We start from the raw sequence: 7,500 nt of genomic DNA, 5'->3' as shown, positions 1-7,500 counted from the left end.
TTCGGTTCGCGTGTGATTCGGGACTCTTGTTCTCATCCAGACATTTGAGAGAACGATGACATTTGTATTACACAAGGAGAACAATACAAGATCAAAACTGACGCGGAAAATACCATGTCGGGTAAACATCTGTACAATGTAAAACGCCTGTTGATTTCGAAATTGTCTCCCTCGCCCCAAACCTCCCCATCGCAATGAACCTTCAAGTTTGAGCGATTAAATTTTCTGAGTTCTGAGTTCTCTCTCTCTCTCTCTCTCTCTCTCTCTCATTAATGTTTTTATGTAACCTTTTTTTTCCCTAGTCATAGTTATAGTAAACTAGTTTAGTCCCTCTTTAGGGCGAGGGCCAGATGCAAAAAAGTATATCTATGCTTATTCTTCTCACCCTCGAAAAATAAAGATTTGTCATTGTCATTGTCATTGTCAATGTATATATCTCTCTCTCTCTCTCTCTCTCTCTCTCTCTCTCTCTCTCTCTCTCTCTCTCTCGGGGGGTCTCGCGAGATCTTCGAGCAGCAGGACGGAAAATTTAGAGCTCTCGATCCAACGTTGAGAAACGCTCAATATTCCTTCACAATGCCAGCTGTTGGACTCCCAACAGCTCTGGAAGGTACCCTGGAGGCCCTGCTAAAGGAAAATGCCGTGTGTTCATGGAAAATCTGCGCTGAAGGCACGAAAACGACAGTCGTCCTGCGACTTGTGTCAATCTCCGACTCGGACCGGCCAGCCATGACTCGACATTTTCGCCGCAAACCACCAAGCCAGCTTCAGCGCGACAGGCTTCGTGCACAAGAACGACAGGAAAAGAAAGAGAAAGGTAACCAGAACGAACCAAAGGCAAGTCAGAATTGTTCTTCTTCAATGTCAAATCTTTCGATTTCGTCGAGGCCACAAATGACACAACAACAACCCGTGGGATGTGACATTGACACACAACACAGTAGCAGTGACTTTGCACGTGTTGCAGGCACAGCTGACAAGCCCACCGAGCGTGGTAACAATAGTCAGGGTGAAGCTGGCGTTGTGTTATTGTCGCCACGGACCGCTGAGCCACGTGATGTTTTTGTTTTGACAACCCAGTCACAAAGAGGAAGCACAGAAACACAGGACATATCAGAGCAAAGGGCGCTAGACTTTGGTTTTTGTCTGCCATCCATCAAGAAGTATGTGTCGGAACTGAGGGACCGATCAGCTGTTCGTTCTGTTAAAAACGTACACAGAAACAATTCATTCCGACGGGTGGTCAGAGACAACACAGGCGACAGACAGTCACTGCTCTGTGAAACAGATGATTTTGTGTTGATCAAGGACTGCAGCAGCGACGATCTCACAGGCACATACTGGATGATAAAGCAAGCAACCCGCCACATGCTACCAGAAGAGCAGGGGTACCTTGACAACCTTCGCCATGGGTCACCAGTCGACAGAGGAAAATTCAAAGATAATCTAAGGACAGTGCTACACGAAGTGTCTGTGCTACGAAACGTGACACGTTTCTATCTCGGTTAACAGTCTCGTTGTTCGGTTCGCGTGTGATTCGGGACTCTTGTTCTCATCCAGACATTTGAGAGAACGATGACATTTGTATTACACAAGGAGAACAATACAAGATCAAAACTGACGCGGAAAATACCATGTCGGGTAAACATCTGTACAATGTAAAACGCCTGTTGATTTCGAAATTGTCTCCCTCGCCCCAAACCTCCCCATCGCAATGAACCTTCAAGTTTGAGCGATTAAATTTTCTGAGTTCTGAGTTCTCTCTCTCTCTCTCTCTCTCTCTCTCTCTCTCTCTCTCTCTCTCTCTCTCTCTCTCTCTCTCTCTCTCTCTCTTTCTCTTTCTCTCTCTCTCTCTGTCTCTCTCTCTCTCCGAGTCTCTCCAAGTCTCTCTCTCTCTCTCTCTCTCTCTCTCTCTCTCTCTCTCTCTCTCTCTCTCTCTCTCTCTCTCTCTCTCTCTGTTTTGTCTTTTCGTCATCCCGCTGAAGAAATGGTAACAGAATTCAGCCTGAAAGTCAGGATGTGCTGAAGTCTAACACAAGCACAGTTCAAACTGGCATCGTGCAGAACTGGCTTTCACCACATCAGTAACCACAATCATCGTCTCAGCTAAATCCTGCACTAGCTCCCCCCTTTCCCCGCTCCAACACTAACCATCACGTCTCCACTCATCCAACCGAACGCTCTCATAACTGAGGCATTCCGTTTTTTGAAGTTCTTTCTACATGCGGTGTCTTTCTTTGAGATTAGAATCGCTTCCAAGAGACGATCGATGTCTTTGAGGAACTTGTAACGGGTCAAATGCAGACAGACCTTTTTACATTTAGTCAAGTTTTGACTAAATGTTTTAACATAGAGGGGGAATCGAGACGAGGGTCGTGGTGTATGTGTGTGTGTGTGTGTCTGTCTGTGCGTGTGTGTGTGTGTAGAGCGATTCAGACCAAACTACTGGACCGATCTTTATGAAATTTGACATGAGAGTTCCTGGGAATGATATCCCCGGAAGTTTTTTTCTTTTTTTTCGATAAATACTTTTGATGACGTCATATCCGGCTTTTTGTAAAAGTTGAGGCGGCACTGTCACACCCTCATTTTTCAATCAAATTGATTGAAATTTTTGTAAAGCAATTTTCGACGAAGGCCGGACTTCGGTATTGCATTTCAGCTTGGTGGCTTAAAAATTAATTAATGACTTTGGTCATTAACAATCTGAAAATTGTAATAATTTTTTTTATATAAAACGATCCAAATGTACGTTCATCTTATTTTACATCATTTCCTGATTCCCAAAACATGTAAATATGTTATATTTGGATTAAAAACAAGCTCTGAAAATTAAACATATACAAATTATGATCAAAATTAAATTTCCGAAATCGATTTAAAAACAATTTCATCTTATTCCTTGTCGGTTCCTGATTCCAAAAACATATAGATATGATATGTTTGGATTAAAAACACGCTCAGAAAGTTAAAACGAAGAGGTACAGCAAAGCGTGCTATGCAGCACAGCGAAACCACTTCTGCGCTGAACAGGCTCGTCAGTTTCACTCCGTTTTGCACAAGCGGCGGACTACGGTCATTGTGAAAAAATGCAGTGCGTTCAGTTTCATTCTGTGAGTTTCACAGCTTGACTAAATGTAGTAATTTCGCCTTACGCGACTTGTTTCCATTTGCGCGTGTCAACTGCACCCCTTTCGTGAACTCCACAGAAAAATCTGTGCACTTTTCAAATTGCCTGAAAAAGGAGATAGAAGACAACATGAATGGAGATATAAAAACCAGAAAAAAATGAAAAGAGAACGAAGATTTTAAAAGAATTCTGAGAGTAATTTCAGGTCACACTCGACCAGTATTTTGTGTGTGTGTGTCTTTTGTGCTCTTTTATTCGATCGAATTCCGAATCGTTTCATTTGTCAAAGTGGCAATCTAAAATTCAGAGAGGGAAGGTGAATAAAAATTGAAGTGACAGAAGCGTTGAAGAAGAGGAGCAGTAGAACTGTGCCGACTTAGAAGAGCAGTGCTAAGAAAACTTTGGATGTGGCAACTTGAAAACAAAGTTTTAAACGGAAAAAGACACCAAACGTGAGAGAGAGAGAGAGAGAGAGAGAGAGAGAGAGAGAGAGAGAGAGAGAGAGAGAGAGAGAGAGAGAGAGAGAGAGAGAGAGAGAGAGAGAGAGAGAGAGAGAGAGAGAGAGAGAGAGAGGCAGACAGACAGGCAGACAGACAGAGACAGACAGACAGAAAGTAATGTTGATACCAGATATGATGAAAGTTAATTTGTACGTGCAAGTAAACTTGACAAAATTCGGCTGCAATTCCACAGCGAACATATCAAACGTGACAATATAAAGAATTTTATTTCTTATCGCGAGTGCACTTTCAAAATGTAATGAGAACAACATTTGAAGTAAAGAAGACACTTGAAACATTCCATGTAGCAGAGAAAAGGACAATTCAGGTCTCTAATGCCACCAAAGTTGAATATGAAGTTTTTTTCAAAAGGCGGCAGGAAAACCCTCCACTAAGGGCTTTATTAAATTTGTTCTAAAAAAATTAGGCCATCGTTCATTACAGGAGATCAGTTACCCGAGATGTTCAAACTTATTAAATGAAGGAGGGGAGAGAGAGAGAGAGAGAGAGAGAGAGAGAGAGAGAGAGAGAGAGAGAGAGAGAGAGAGAGAGAGAGAGAGAGAGAGAGAGAGAGAGAGAGAGAGAGAGAGAGAGCTCCAGATGAAACTGTTGCCGGTTGCTCCGGGTCACGTCACGTAATATGACGACACTGGTGACACCTTAATTCACCTCCAAATAGACAAACAGAATTGCTCTTCTTCTATTCACATGTCACGCTGCGGTCGGACAAAAATGCGTCCAATCTCACGCAGTGTGAATGGGGCTTTAAGTGAAGAGGAACGCGAGTGCAGAAGTGCAGGGAATTACAACGAGAAAGGAAAAGGTTACAAAATGGGTAACGCATCTTGCGCGCACAGTTTTTTTGTAAATGAATTTTCTTAAATTGCACAGCGGATTGACAATTAATAGCCTAACACTGTGATTTGTGGGGTGGTTTTGAAAGAATAAAATCTGTCGCTGTTTTTGGATTAATGTTCCTGGGCGAGTTGAGCTGAATAGGTGTTGCGTTATTATGTTATACTTTCGTTTTGCTTTCACTGCATTTCAGCATATGGCAATGGCTCACTGCTGCTTTAGGTTAATTTGAATGAAGAATAATATTTGCCACTTTTTGTGGCATTTTCATGGACAACTTGACCTGAACAGAGATTATGTTGCGTTTTACTTTTGTGCTGCTTTCGCTGTATTTCTTCATAGCCTTACAATTTAGTTTAAGTTGAAAAATGTAGCCCCTCCCCCCCCCACCCAAACACCCCCCCCCCCCCAAAAAAAAAACCCACAAAATTTGATAAATGAACATAAAATAAAGTAAAAAGAAATAAATAAATTGTGGGCGGTGTACATTGGGACGAAAGAATTGTTTGCTCGTCACTATTCAATGTATAATTCAAAACCACATCTCAAACTCTCGTGTGATTCATTCATTCGGTATGCATATTGTCAGATGACTATACCGCTGGAAAAATACATCATTATTGTCTTTATTAGTAAGCTTGTTATTATTTTGGACATGAACAACCAGCGACCAACCAACCAACCAACCAACCTTTGAGCAGTCGAGACATTGAGTAAAGGTCATGTTTACTTAACTGGGATCATGCAACAAATATCCAGACGAAAATGAACTTAATGCAAAAACTGACTGATTTGCATCTTGGTTAAGAAACGAAAACCTGGATTGGATATGGATTCTACATCTTACATTGAATGACGTAACATTGTCGATGCGGTGTGAGACCAGGAGCCTATACTACTACTGTCATCCTAGAATTTAAAAACCCTGTCAGAAATATTTATCCACATAAATTATATTTATTTTTCAGTATTTTCTGCAAACACAGAACATACGATTAAGCTGCCTCGAGTAGTTTTCCGTTCCTGAGACCGGTGTACTTGGAGTTTCAAGTATTATGATCGGTACAGCCATTTGAGCCACGGTATCAAGTGGATATCTAGTAAGAATGGACGATATATGAAGTCCATTTAAGCCACGTCATCAAGTGGATATCTAGTAAGAATGGACATTGTTGTACGATTAAGTGGAATTGTAGTTTGCTTTATATATGAAGTCCATTTGAACCACGTTGTAAAGTGGATGTCCGGTAGGAACGAACATTGATGTAAAATAAAGTACAAAAATAGATCGCTTCATTTGTGAAGTCCATTAGAGCAAATTGAGCACATGGACATCTCGACGAAGTGACCATTGGTGTAAGATAAAGTACAATGATAATTCGCTCGATTTGTGAAGACCATTTAAGCCACGTTATCAAGCAGAGATCGAATGGACATACACGTAAGATAAAGTACAATGATATTTCGCTTGATTTGTGAAGTTGATGTTCAGACCATCTCCCTGGCAGCTGTTCACTGTTCAGCTGCTCTATTGTTCTGGGATCTTGTTGAAATCTGCAAGGTGGCAAAACGTTCCATTGTCCGTGATTCCAGCAACGAAACTAAAATGTTCCACTGATTCTGAATTAATGGATATTTATACAGTGAACCCCCCCCCCCCCTTTTACGACCTCCAAAAATCTGAGAAAATGAGGTCTTAAAAAGGAGGAAGTCTTACAATGGAGGTACAGTTACAGATGTCATGAACAGAAAGTCTGAAAAACCAACTGAGGTCTTAACAAGCCGCGTAAGGCGAAATAACAACATTTAGTCAAGCTGTCGAACTCACAGAATCAAACTGAACGCACTGCATGTTTTCACCAAGACCGCATCTCGTAGTTTCGTCAGTCCACCGCTCGTGGCAAAGGCAGTGAAATCGACAAGCCAGGATAGTGCAGTAATGGTCGCGCTGAGTAGGATAACACGCTTTTCTGTATCTCTATTCTTTTTAGCGTACTGAGTTTGTTTTTAATCCAAACATATCATATCTATATGTTTTTGGAATCAGGGACCGACAAGGAATAAGATGAAAAGGAATCTATTTTCTCAACGACAGCTTTCACAAGATTGCCCACGCAACTCAAATGCCTTGAAAATAAACTATGCCATTTTTCTGATTACACTTTGGAATTTGCATGAAATCAGTTTACCAAACAGGCAACACTGCAAATGGTTGTCAACATTAATTTTTAAACATTTCTGGTCTTAAGTCATCATATATCGTTTGCAAATGAACAGGAAATGAAGTTCGGACTCCAGGGAACCCGGGCAAAAAGGACAATAATTGTCTGTAGGAAGATTTGTCTTAATATAGCGGTTTTTGTGCACTTTAAGCTCACTTATACCAAGTCTAAATCTAATAAGGGCGTCTCTAAAACACTTTTGTTCTATGCAGTCTAAATAAACTTCGGGGGCTAGCCCTTGCTTCAAGACCCGGTGTAACATGAGAAAATTACTCCCACGAGATTTTTACTCCGGAGTAAACATTTCGTACGAAAAACTTACTCCCTTTACGAAAAAAGCACTCCCCCATTGCACGAGAAAAGTACTCCCCAAGACAGGTGAGTTCCGAGTAAACATTTCGTACACAAATGTTACTCCCCTCACGAATAAATAACGAATAAATTACTTCACCCCAACACGAGCAATTTAACCTCCCATGCCAGGTGTACGAAATTTTTACTCCCTTGTCCCCTGTTAGTCTTGGTGGTGGAAGGGGTGGAAGGAGGGTAGCGCGACATTCGTGTGCGCGAGATCACTTATTGGCATTATCCCTTCGCCCGCATCCCATTTTTGCGTACGATATTTTTACTGGAAGTAAAAAAAATGGGGAGTGAAAATTTCGTGGAGGGAGTAATTTTTTCGTGCCTTGGGGAGTTCTTTTCTCGTACGAAAAGTGTACTCGGAGTAAGAATTTCGTACGAAATATTTACTCCAGAGTAAATTTTTCGTGGAGTAAAAATTTCGTGTTACACC

The sequence above is a fragment of the Littorina saxatilis genome, linkage group LG1 (genome assembly GCF_037325665.1).
Source record: "Littorina saxatilis isolate snail1 linkage group LG1, US_GU_Lsax_2.0, whole genome shotgun sequence".
NCBI lineage: Eukaryota > Metazoa > Mollusca > Gastropoda > Littorinimorpha > Littorinidae > Littorina > Littorina saxatilis.
Note: the sequence above shows the minus strand (reverse complement) of the source record.